Source organism: Cetorhinus maximus, chromosome 11 (genome assembly GCF_964194155.1).
Source record: "Cetorhinus maximus chromosome 11, sCetMax3.hap1.1, whole genome shotgun sequence".
Classification (NCBI taxonomy): Eukaryota; Metazoa; Chordata; class Chondrichthyes; order Lamniformes; family Cetorhinidae; genus Cetorhinus; species Cetorhinus maximus.
Window position 1 is genome coordinate 116,650,141 of NC_135889.1, and position 13,054 is coordinate 116,663,194.

A 13,054-nucleotide genomic window follows, 5' to 3' on the forward strand; every position below is an offset into this window, starting at 1 on the left:
TTGTGCTAAATTTTAGTTCAATGTCACCATTGCAGCGGATGAGGGGATCAATCAGAAAGGCCTTATCTAACCCCATTCCCGATAGCAATGTCAACTAATGCTGTCCACACAGATCCATCAGATTGTGAGCTGTTATGTGCTGCACTAGACTCAAGGCTGGTGTCTTGGAATAAGGAATAACCAGGGGAAGAACGGTGTGGTGGAACTCTTGTGGCACCGTGGTGGGAGGAGGGAGGGAGGGAGGGAGGGAGGGAGGGGGTTGTGTTCCTACCTCTGAGCCAAAAGCTCCAGGTTCGAGTCCCACTCCAGGGGTGGCCAGGGAAGGTGAGTCCATAATGCAGCCAAACAGATTGATTTTCAACCTGCAAATCCTTCCAATACGCCTAAGGTAAGAGACGGAGAGTCTCTTTGACAGCCATGTTTCACATGGAGTGTGCTCCCTCCCACCGCCTCAAGCTAGCTATAGCCTCCGGCAACCCGTTCTACAGAAACAGACATAAGCACCTGCTTTGTCTGCCTCATGAGTCACTGGATGCAGGAAGCTTCGAAGTCTAATGGTGTGGTTGGTGGGGATGGAAGCAGCTGAATTCGAGTGTTGTGTATACACACTTCTTGCTTGCTTGCTATTCCCCGAGAGTCTGCAGAGGTTGACTGTGACATGGGGGAGGGGCGCGAGAGAAGAGGCCAGTGATTTTTTTTTTCACAATGAGCCAACATTGGTCACACTAAAAGTGGCTTTTATTGTCTGCTTCCCTTCCCCCCACCCGCTTTTGTTTTCGTAACACTGTCAGCACTGAGCGGCCTGCTTTATTGAGCTCCGAGTGATTGATTTCTTTAAGTCACGCTGGCCACCCACTCTGCCAGACCCCCTGGTCTCGGCCGATTGAGGTAGGAACGTCTTCAAAGTCGATCGCTGAGGTGCAACACATTTCATCAAAAACTCTCTCAGGGGCCTGGCTAGGCCTCTTCCCGTTCCCAATTCCAATCAATGCGTGGCCGGCTGGCCCAGAATCTCTCCCAAGTCTGGTGGTGCCAGGCCTCAGATCCAGACGTGGCCTTTACATGAGGAAGGCGCAAACTAATCCACCACCACCACCACCCTCCCGTGTATATCTAGTTGCCAGCTCTCCAGGACTGGCCTGGAGTCACTGGGAATTGACTGCTGTGCGCAACCCCGGAGAAAAATCATAGGGACCTTAAAAAAATATTGGGGTTTTTGGGTCATTTACTTTAAACGTTTCTTTTTACCAGATATTAAAATATTGAAAAGCAGAAAAGAAAGGTTGCTTGGGCTGACAGCCAAGGATCATCCAATTGGGTAATGAGTCTTTTTGCTTTCCAATTGGTGGAGGAAGGCCGTACGTCACAAGGATGGATGTGTTGGCCGACTAATGACTGGAGCATGGGGGCAATTCAGGTGATGAAACCTCCAGGAACACATTTAATCACAGTTGGCAACCCCATCCCCTCACGCCTTCCAACAACAACTTGCATTTATATAGAGCTCTTTAGTAGACCAAAGCACTTCGCAGAAGTGTGGCTGGACGAAAAAATTGACACAGAGCCAAAGAACGAGACATAATGACAGGAAACCAGAAGCTTTTTCAAAGAGGGAAGCTTTAAGGGGCATCTTACAGGAGGGAAGAGGGGTAGAGAGGCAGAGAGATTTAGTGAGGGAATTCCAGAGCTTAGAGCCAAGGTGGTTGAAGGCACAAGCCACCCATGCTGGAGTGATGGAAACTGGGGAATGTTCAAGAGGCCAGAGTTAGAGGAGTTCAGGTATCTCGGAGGGTTGGAGGGCTGGAAGAGGTTACAAAGGTAGGGAGGGGTGAGGCCATGGAGGGATTTGAATATCACAGCTGACCTTCAGCGTGGTTTTGCTTTGAGATTATGCTTCTTACTGCAAACAGCACATCTCAACCTTAAATGTTAAACCTGTTCCTCGCCACAGTTGCTGCCTGGCCTGCTGTGTGCTTCTGTTTTCATCCCAGTGAGGTTTTATTTCATGCGATTCATCAGGGTCTGTTCTTGCCTCCCTCGATTTCTGATCTCACATTCCTCTCCTAAAGGTGGGGTAAGGTTCCACGGGTACCGGTGGTGTATTGGTTGTGTCACTGGACTAGTGATCCAGCGACCCAGAGTAATTCTCTGGGGACCTGGGTTCAAATCCCACCACAGCAGATGGTGAAATTTGAATTCAATAAAAAAAATCTGGAATTAAAAGTCTGATGATGACCATGAAACCATCGTTCACTAATGCCCTTTAGGGAGGGAAATCTGCTATCCTTACCCAGTCTGGCCTACACGTGACTCCAGGCCTACACGTGACTCCAGGCCCACAGCAATGTAGTTGACTCTTAACTGCCCTCTGAGCCACTCAGTTCTCAAGGGCATTTAGGGATGCGCAATAAATGTTGGCCTAGCCAGTGACACCCCCATTCCATGAACGAATATAAAAAAAAACAAGCCACCCTCTGATTGCTCTTTGTGTTTGTATTTAATGAAGCTAATGTCCAAGGGAAGGAAGGAGAGACTTGCATTTATATAGCGCCTTTCACAACCTTATGGCATTCCAAAGTGCTTTACAGCCAATGGAAGCATTTTTCAAGGATAGTTAAACATGGCTACCAATGTACATACCCCAATGCTGTACAAAGATCAGTCTCATAATGATCAGATAATCTGGTACTCCAGCCCTGTGACATCACCCACGCCCAGTGATTTACTGGAATGGTTCCAGGGATGAGGAACTTCAGTTCCGTAGATAGACTGGAGAAGTTGGGACCTTGGAGAGGAGCAGGTTGAGTTGAGATTTCGTGGAGGTATCCAAAATCATGAGGAGGCTGGACAGAGCGGACAGGGAGAAACTGTTCTCATTGGTGGGAGGATCTAGAACAAGGGGGCACAAATTTAAGGTGATTGGCAAAGGTAGTGGCGGAGACACGAGGAGAAGCTTTTTCAGGCAGTGAGTGGTTAGGATCTGGAAGGCGCTGCCTGAGAGGGTGGTGGAGGCTGGATCAATCAAGGCACTCAAGAGGGAATTGAATTATTATCTGAAAAGATAGAGTGTGCAGGGTCACAGGGGCGAGGCGGGGAGATGGCACTAGGTGAAATGCTCATTCACAGAGCTGGTGTAGACACGATGGGCCAAATGGCCTCCTGTTTTGGAACAGTTCTGTGATGTAAGCAGTGCAGTTGGAATTTCGTGACTCATAGCTAATGTGCAAAGAATTAAAACTGGTCTCTTGATTGCTTATGTTTTGTCTGGTGCTAAGGGTTTTATTTGAAAACGTTCACAGATCCCTCCTTGGGTTAAATGGCTTTAGCAGGTGAACCCAGCATCTTAAAAACGCAAATGGGAGGGAAGGAAAGGGAGAAATTGCATTTATATAGCACCTTTTACAACAACAGGACGTCCCAAAGTGCATTACAACTATGGGACGTTCTGAAACGTTTTACAACCAATGGGGGAAATGGGAGGAGACCCCCCCGGTGGTCCAAATCCCGTCGGTCACTGATGTCCACCTCTGGTAGGAGTAATTGGATGGGTTTTTGGAAACAGGAACACTGGCTGAGCTTTGATTACTTTTCCCACTGACTCCTTCTCCATCGCCCAAATCCCGAGCTGAGGGCCACTGATTGAAACCACCGACCATACTCAACCAACTTTAGTTCAAAAGAGAATTTTCCATTTATGTACCACCCTTCATAACCTCATGGCATCCCAAAGCACTTTATGGTCAGCGAGGTAATTTTGAAGAGTAGTCACTGCTGTGTAGGGAAATGCGGCAGCCCATTTCCACACAGCAAGATCCCACAAACAGCAATGTGTTAATGACCAGATAATCTGTTTTTAGTGATGTTGATTGAGGGATGAGTATTGGTTAGGCCATCAGGGAGAACTCCCTTGCTCCTCTTCAAAATGGCACCATGGGATCTCTTACAGGAACCTGAGAGAGTCTCGAGTTAACATCTTATCCAAAAGCTGGCGCCCCTGCCAGGGCAGTGCTCCGATAGCACTGCACTGGAGCGCTGGCACAGAGTGTTTGCTCAATTCTCCGGAGCGGGCCTTGCACCTATGACCTCTTTGACCGAATAATCCAATCAGCTAACAAAGTGTCTGTTTGTTTTCCAATTGCCCATACACCATAAGGATGGGCACATTGGGTATCACAGTGATAGAAGCGTGGGTTGGGGTGTGCTGTTGGAATCAGGCAGCTAAGTGCAGACTCCAGGGATACGTCCAAACAGAATTGGCGACTCTGAGAAGGATAGCCAAGTGCTTATGGTATTGGACTAATAATCTAGAGGTCTTGAGTTCAAATGCCACTATAATTAAATAAGTTCTCACAGGAGAAAATGACTACAGAAGCTGTTGCGAAAGCCTCACTGGTTCATTTGCATTGTTAATATTCCAGCTTACGATGACTGGCATTCATACACAAACAAGTATTGCTGAGTCTGCTACATGGAAATTTATGTCAAACCTTTATAAATATAGATCTGATTGTTAATTCAGTCTTGTATTTTAATAAACACAGAAATAAGTTTCGTGCAAGAACCAAGGGACTCTGCAAACCTTCCCCAATTCATCAATTAATTGGGAATTAAGCCAGGCCACGGTCCAACTCACAAACGGCGCTGGGCGGCTGTTGTGGGAAATGGGAAGGCGCAACATTGGTGAAACTAGGCGTTTGCTCTTCCAAGGTTGAATTGAAACACATCATTGGGGCAACACATTAACTCGATATGGGCATCACTGGCAAGGCCAGCACTTATCATTCATCCTTAGCTGCCCTTGAGAAGGTGGTGGTGAGCCACCTTTGTTAACCTCTGCAGCCCACGTGGTGTAGGCACACCTACAGTGCTGTTAGAGAGAGGGCTTTCCGGACTTTGACCCAATGGTCAAACAGAAAAGGGCTGAATGTCCCAAATTAATTAATTTCCATGGCAACAGCAGAACACCCAAATCAGCTGAAGGGCCAGAAAGGATCTCAATGATTCACCTGAGGAGACAGACGCCTCTGAGAATCCATACTAAGCTGAAGTATTACATAGGATTACATAGGATAGATGGCACAGAAACAGGCCATTCAGCCCAACCAGTCCATGCTGGCATTTATGCTCCACTCGAGTCTCCTCCCATCTTTCCTCATCTAAATCTGTTCCCTTCTCCCTCAAATGTTTGTCTAGTTTCCTCTTAAAACACATCTTTACAATTCACTTCAACCGCTCCCTGTGGTGCCCAGTTCCACATTCTCGCCACTCTCTGGGTAAAGACGTTTCTTCTGAATTCCCTATTGGATTTCTTGGTGACCGGCTTTTATTGATAGCCTCTAGTTATGCTCTTCCCACAAGAGGAAACATTCTGTATCCACTCTCTCAAAACCTTTCATAATTTTAAAGATTTCACCCCCAACTTTTTTTTATTCCCAAGAGAAAAAAGACCCAGCCCATCCAACCTTTCCTGATGTGTATACATACTCATTTGCAATATCATCCTTGTTAACCTTCTCTGCACCCTCTCTGGTGCCTCTATATCCTTCTTATAATATTAGGATCAGAACTGCACACGGTGCTCTAAGTGTGGCCTAAACAAAGATCAATACAGGTTCAGCATAGCTTTAAAAGCAAAGAACTGCGGATGCTGGAAATCCAAAACAAAAGCAGAAGAACCGAGTTCAACAATTTTAGATCATGAACTCTCTCCTCCATCCCCACCCCCTTTCCATTTCTTCCCCCTCCTTTTTGTTTTTTTTCTAATAATTTATATAGATTTTTCTTTTCCCACCTATTTCCATTACTTTTAAATGTATTTCCACCCATTGTTTATCTCTACCTTTTAGCCTTTTTAGTATTCCTTCCCCCCACCCCCACCCCCACTAGGTCTATCTGTACCTTGTCTGTCCTGCTTTCTACTCTTAATTAGCACATTCCTTTAGATAATATCACCACCTTCAACACCTCTTTGTCCTTTTGTCTGTGACATCTTTTGGTTATCTCCACCTATCACTGGCCCTCTATCCAGCTCTATCCCATCTCCCCCCCAAACCAGCTTATATTTCACCCCTTTCCTATTTTTACTTAGTTCTGTTGAAGGGTCATGAGGACTCGAAACATCAACTGTGTTCCTCTCCGCCGATGCTGCCAGACCTGCTGACTTATCCCAGGTATTTCTGTTTCTGTTTTTGTTCAGCATAGCTTTCCTGCTTTTTTAATTCTGTCCTTCCGGAAGTAGGGAAGCATCCGAGATCGCCCGGTCCCACCGCAAGCCAATGGACTTTCGGCTGGGCCGCCGAGTCTCCCGTGGCAGGTCCCACCACGACGGGCCCGAAAAATCCGGGCCCGAGCCTGGCGCTTGGGCTGCTTGTTCGTGGCCTTGTTAGCCTGTGGTGCAAACTTTAGCAATTGATGTATTTGTGCTCCACGATACCTTCGTTCTTCTGCCTCACCTTACACTCGCACTTATATCAGCCTAGATGAGACAGGGGCTTGAACCAACAACTACCTGACTCGGAGGTTATTCAGCTGTCGACTGAGCCCAGCTGACACCTGACAAATTTGGGCAGCGGGTGGGGGGGGAGGATAAATGAAATTCTGACTGCAGGAGGTGCTGTGCTCTCAACTTCTGCGTCACAATCAATTTATTGCTCCTTCACCCAAGTGAAGTTAGTTCTGAACCGCTCACTGGCTGAGAAAAGAAGGAAATAGTGAATAGCGTATAACAAATAATAGATGCCTTGGAGCTGGTTGAAGGCAGTAATTGAATCCTGAGATTCTTCAGAATCACATGAACACGGAGATCAAAGCCCAGACGATTTCATATAGTCACCAGAAACGCTCGATTGAATTACTGCCTTGTAAATAATAGCCAGCTATTTAGCACTGGGCTACTTAATATCTTCTCTTATTTTGCAAGGACTTGGAGATAACTGGGGCAGAGTCTGGGATTTTACTAAAGATAGCATTTTTGTCCAGTCACTTTGTTTTTTATTCATTCACGGGATGTGGGCTTCTCTGGCTGCACCAGCATTTATTGCTCATCCCTAGTTGCCCTTAAGAAGGTGGTGGTGAGCCGCCTTCTTGAACCGCTGCAGTCCATGTTAGTGTAGGTACACCCACAGTGCTGTTAGGAAGGGAGTTCCAGGATTTTGACCCAGCAACAGTGAGGGAACGGCGATATAGTTCCAAGTCAGGATTGTCAGGAAGATATAATAATTCTGATAATGTTATTGGAATTTATTGTAAAATAGTGGTATCTGAGTCTGCACGTGTCCGTGTGTGCGCGTGTGAGGATTAATTGGATTAAAGGCAGCTGATCTGAAGGCTTTGATGTAAACATGGTGATTATGGGGGAAGTTTAAAATGTGAGGTGTAAAAGGACATTTGCATTTCTAAATAAACCAGATTAGATTGTTTTCAAAGGAGGAGTGAAATGTGTCACCTAGCCAGGTGAAGTTTAGAAATAGTGTATTTATTTTTCCCAAAGATTACTGGTAAAACTTTGTACTATGAGAGATTTTTATTATCAGAAAGGTAAAGTCCAAAGACAAAGTGAAACAATGGGAATTTGCATTCAAAGAGGAAAATATGTATAAAGGAGTGAAGGCTGTGTGTAGGGGAAGGCATTTTAAGGTCTAACAAGTGTAAAAAGCATTCAGCATCCATGCCTCAAGCTGCTGTCTTCAAAGGACTGATGTTAAGACAACTCACTTTGAATTCAACTGGTTCAGGGTTTTGTGTGTCACCTTGCCTGGGTCTTTTCAAATCTATGTGTCTTACTGTTGCCTTCACGAAAGTGTAACTGGTAGTTAGATTAAGTAGGAAATTTAGAAATTATTTTAGTAGTAATTTGTAGGCATATGTATGTGCTTAAAAATCATTTTTCTTGTTAATAAATGTTTAATCTAGTTTTGTAAAAACATATAAGACTTGGTGGTCTTATTGCTACTGAATTCAAGGCACACATCTCAAAATTTATATAAATTGCAAAACAAAATGAGGCAGTTGTTTCAAGTTTCCCTTTGGGATTTGAACAACTCAGCATTTACCATCGGCTGTGCCATAACAAGATAGTGAATGACTTGGAGGGGAACTTATAGGTGGTGGTGTTCCCATTTACCTGCTGCCCTTGTCCTTCTAGATGGCAGTGACCATGGGTTTGGAAGGTGCTGTCTAAGGAGCCTTGGTGAATTCCTGCAGTGCATCTTGTAGATGGTACACACGGCTGCTACTGTGTGTGAGGGGTGGAGGGAGTGAATGTTTATGGTGCCAATCAAGCGGACTGCTTGGTCCTGGACAGTGTCAAGCTTCTTGAGAATGTGGGAGCTGCATTTATCCAGGCGAGTGGGGAGTGTTCCATCACATTCCTGACTTGTAGCTTGTAGGTGATGGACAGGATTTGGGGAGTCAGGAGGTGAGTTACACATCGCAGGATTCCTAACCTCTGACCTACTCTGATAGCCACAGTATTTATATGGCTAGTCCAGTTCAGTTTCTGGTCAATGGTAACCTCCCGGATGTTGATAGTGGGGGATTCTGTGATGGTAATTCCATTGAATGTCAAGGGGCGATGGTTAGATTCTCTCCTGTTGGAGATGGTCATTGCCTGACACTTGTGTGGCACAAATGTTGCTTGCCACTTGGTAGGAGGTTTCCTTGCCCACGTTTGACCTGGTGCCATGAGACTTCATGGGGGCTGGAGTCAATGTTGAGGATTCGCAGGGCAACTCCCTCCCAACTGTACACCACTGTGCCGGTGTGACAGGACATACCCAGGGATGGTGATGGTGATGTCTGGGGCATTATCTGTAAGGTATGATTCCATGAGTATGACTAGTATGTTGCTTGACTAGTCTGAGACAGCTCTCCCCAGATGTTAGTCAGGAGGACTTTGCAGAGTCACAGGGCTGAGTGTGCTGTTGTCATTGCCGGTGCCTAGATCGATGCCGGGTGGCCCGTCCGGTTTCATTCCTTTTTATTGAATTTTTAGCAGTTTGGTACAACTGAGTGGCTTGCTAGGCAATTTCAGAGGGCGGTTAAGAGTCAACCACATTACTGTGGATCTGGAGTCACATGTAGGGCTGATCAGGTGAGGACAGCAGATTTCCTTCTCTAAAGGATCTCAGTGAACCAGATGGGTTTTTACAACAATCGACAATGGTTTCACGGTCATCATTAAACTTTTAATTATAGATTTTCATTGAATTCAAATTCCACCTGACTTCAAACCCAGGTTACTGGATTACTGGTCCAGTGACATGACCACAATCCTATCGCCTCCCCTATCTTCCTATCTCTTAAGTTGAATGGATTCAGATAAGCTATTTCCTCCATTATGAAAATCACAAACAAGTGTGGCAAAATCTAAAATTAAAGCTAAGCCATTTAGGGGGCTAACCAGGAAGTATTCATTCACGCGAAGGGTAGCGGACATTTGGGATTCTCTCCCCCAAAAGAGTTGTGGATTCTGGGGGCAGGGAGTGGGGCGAGGGGTGCTGGGTGTTGGTGAGGGGCAATTGGAGCCTTCAAGACTGGGAAAATGTGAATTTGTCCACTTTGGCAGGACGAATAGAAAAGCAGCATATTATTTAAATGGAGGGAGATTGCAAAACTTTAGGTACAGAGGGATCTGGGTGTCCTGTTCCATGAATCACAAAAAGTTAGAGTGCAGGTAAAGCCAGTGATTAGAAAGGCAAATGGAGTGTTGTTGTTTATTGCAAGGGGAATTGAGTATAAAAGCAGGGAAATACAGCTGTACAGGGCCTCAGTGAGACCACATCTGGAATATTGTGTACAGTTTTAGTGTCCTTACTTAAAAAAGAATTTAACTGCAGAAGAAGCAATTCAGGGAAGGTTCACACAACTGATTCCTGGGATGAAGGTTTTATCTTATGAGGAAAGGTTAAGCAGGTTGGGCCTATATTCATGGAGTTTAGAAGAATGAGAGGTGATCTTATTGAAACTTATAAGATCCTGGGAGGCCTTGACAGGGTAGATGCTGAGAGGATGTTTTCCCTTGTGGGGGAACCTAGAACTAGGGGAACAGTTTAAAAATAAAGGGTCACCTGTTTAAGATGGAGATGAGGATGAATTTCTTCTCTCTGAGGGTCATTAGCATTTGGAATTCTCTTCCCCAGAGAGCAGTGGAGGCTGGGTCATTGAATATACTCAAAGCTGAGTTAGATGGATTTTTGATCAATAAGGGATTCAAGGGTTATGGGGAACAGACAGGAAAATGGAGTTGAGGCCACAACCAGATCAGCCATGATCTTATCAAATGATGGCACAGGCTCGGGGGGCCGAATGGCCTACTCCAGTTCCCAATTCTTGTGTTCTTGTGCAATTTTCCCAGTGGGTGATTGTCCCAGTGGGGCTAGTGGGTGATTTTCCCAGTGGAGCCAGTGGGTGATTTTCCCAGTGGATGATTTTCCCAGTGGGCCAGTGGGTGATTTTCCCAGCGGGGCCAGTGGGTGATTGTCCCAGTGGGGCCAGTGGGTGATTTTCCCAGTGGGTGATTTTCCCAGTGGGGCCAGTCGGTGATTTTCCCAGTGGGTGATTGTCCCAGTGGGGCCAGTGGGTGATTTTCCCAGCAAATGATTTTCCCAGTGGGCCAGTGGGTGATTTTCCCAGTGGGGCCAGTGGGCGATTTTCCCAGTGGGGCCAGTGGGCGATTTTCCCAGTGGGGCCAGTGGGTGATTTTCCCAGTGGATGATTTTCCCAGTGGGCCAGTGGGTGATTTTCCCAGTGGAGCCAGTGGGTGATTTTCCCAGTGGATGATTTTCCCAGTGGGCCAGTGGGTGATTTTTCCCAGTGGGGCCAGTGGGTGATTTTCCAAGTGGGTGATTTTCCCAGAGGGCCAGTGGGTGATTTTCCCAGTGGATGATTTTCCCAGAGGGCCAGTGGGTGATTTGCCCAGTGGGGCAGGGAGGGTGACCATTCCAGTGGCTCCCTCGTTTTTAAAGAAATTTTTAAAAAGAATACACAATGATTATTCACACTTCAAAAACTATGTCATGGGCTGCAGAAACTGCAGTGTGAACTGGGTGTTGACAGGAAGAGGTGAATGAAGCGATATTGCCTGCTCAGCAACCAGTTCCATTCTCTTCCTTTATTCTTAAGTTTGCACAGAACAACATTCACCTTTTGACATTGTTTTAAAAGTACAAGGAGCGCAGTTTGACACCAACGCACCAGCTGTGAGGGTGTCCATCGCACTCCGATTCTTCGCAAACCCACCCCTGACCATACATCGACAATCTCTGTGTGCGTGTGCGATTGGCTCTGGCTTCTTTTTCTCTGCTACAAGTGTCTAACCGCGATTGGGACTCTTTGTTTCATATCCCTGTGATTTTCCCCCCAAGGTTTGGCTCGCAGCAGAGCCCCAGTTATTAAATCTTCCATTCCCGGAGTCTCTGGCCCATTGGAAAACCTTGCAGTAATGCCGCTGAATCAGTTCCAGTTATTAGCACAGCAAGAAGCAGGATTACTGGCAGCAAAAGCTCCAGGGACAGTCATGGTCTATCTCGATTGTATACACAGAATGCATAGGATTGTGTTCATGTCTGTGTATATTTGAACAAACACACACACACACACATGCTTGGGTGGCCAGCTCCCTAGGAACTTAATCTCCTGGATGTTGCTGAGCACAAAACCCACAAGAGAAATCGTGAGACATTTCAAATTTTCTTTCAACGCTTTTGCTTATAACTTATAAAAATATTGACAATGTGGTGGTGGTGGTGGGGGTGGGGGTGGTGGGGGTGGTGGGGGGTTGCGTGTGAGCGGTGGGGAAGGGGTAAAGGCCTGCTTGACTGGGTGGGGACGGTTAGAGGCCAATGGGTGGCCTAATGAAACCTCTCAAGCATACGTCCAGCCACAATGAGCGGCTGGAGCCTCAGTTTTTACGACGTTCCGCTGCGTTAGTGTTCTGGCTGTGGTTTGATAGCTTTTCGCTACCCTTTTTTTTGGCTTTTCCACCTTTAAAACAACATTTTTGGGGCAATGTCATTAATTATTGCTGAAAAAAAAGAGACATGTCTGAGCTTTTCGTCCTGCACTCATCAGGACACTCGCAAGAATACCTATATAAGGGGGAAAACAACAATTGTTACTGTGTGTGAAGAGAGTGCTGATTGGTTGGCAAGTGGTGCTGCCATGGAGAATGCACCACTGGTGAAGGCTGACAGTTAACTGCCAAGCATTGTTTGAAATTTAAACCAGGCAACTTGGCCCTGATTTGTCAAGGCCTAAAGAATGAGATAGCGAATGGCTGTCACTTAATTTTGTTTAGCTGAAACAGGCGCAATGTAGGTACATGGTTCATTTTGTCTGCAACGAACAGGGCCCTGTGTATTTATATATGTAGTTTCCAGAACGTAGAGAGAGATTTTTTTTCCCGCCTGTGGAACATACCTTATTAATGTGGAATCAGAAGGCCTACAGCCTAGAACAAAAAGAACCTTCACAATTATAGAGGAAGAACGACAGACAGAGGCATTACATCCTGCATCCCGAGGGACTAATTAAATTCTGACCAGTTTAACTCAGCACCATTCCCTCATAAACAATTAAAACCTGACTAACTTCGTCCTGTACCATTCTCTTGCTTAGAGGCTCTGGAGAAGATGCAAAAAAGATTCACAAGGGATGGCACCAGAACTGAGTGGTTATGCCTATCAGGGAAGATTGAAAGAGGGCGGGGCTCCTTTCTCTACAGAAGAGAAAAGGTCACGAGGGCAAGACATAGAGAAAACATTTCTGGGGAGACAAAAAAAATAAGGGTCATAAATGTATAAGACAATCACTTCTGAAGCCAATAATGAAATTCAGGGGAACAAATAAAGCTGGAAAACCTCAGAGAGAAACAGAATTAGCGTTTCAGGTCAGTGACCTTCCATCAGAGATGGGAAAAGATTGGGAGCAGACTATTTGACCCTTACTGGTTGATGCCAGCTCTTGCGTTCCACATGCGACTTCTCCTGCTCTTCCTCATTTAACCCTATCAGCGTATCATTCTATTCCTTTATCCTCACGTGTTTATCCAACTTCC

The 13,054-nt window shown here is 45.9% G+C and overlaps 1 protein-coding gene across 2 annotated transcripts in view; it reads right to left on the reverse strand.

Moving 5' to 3' along the window:
- Positions 1–13,054, reverse strand: part of sema5ba (sema domain, seven thrombospondin repeats (type 1 and type 1-like), transmembrane domain (TM) and short cytoplasmic domain, (semaphorin) 5Ba) — a 344,144-nt gene that overhangs the window by 146,154 nt on the left and 184,936 nt on the right. The gene's annotated exons all lie outside the window — the stretch shown is intronic.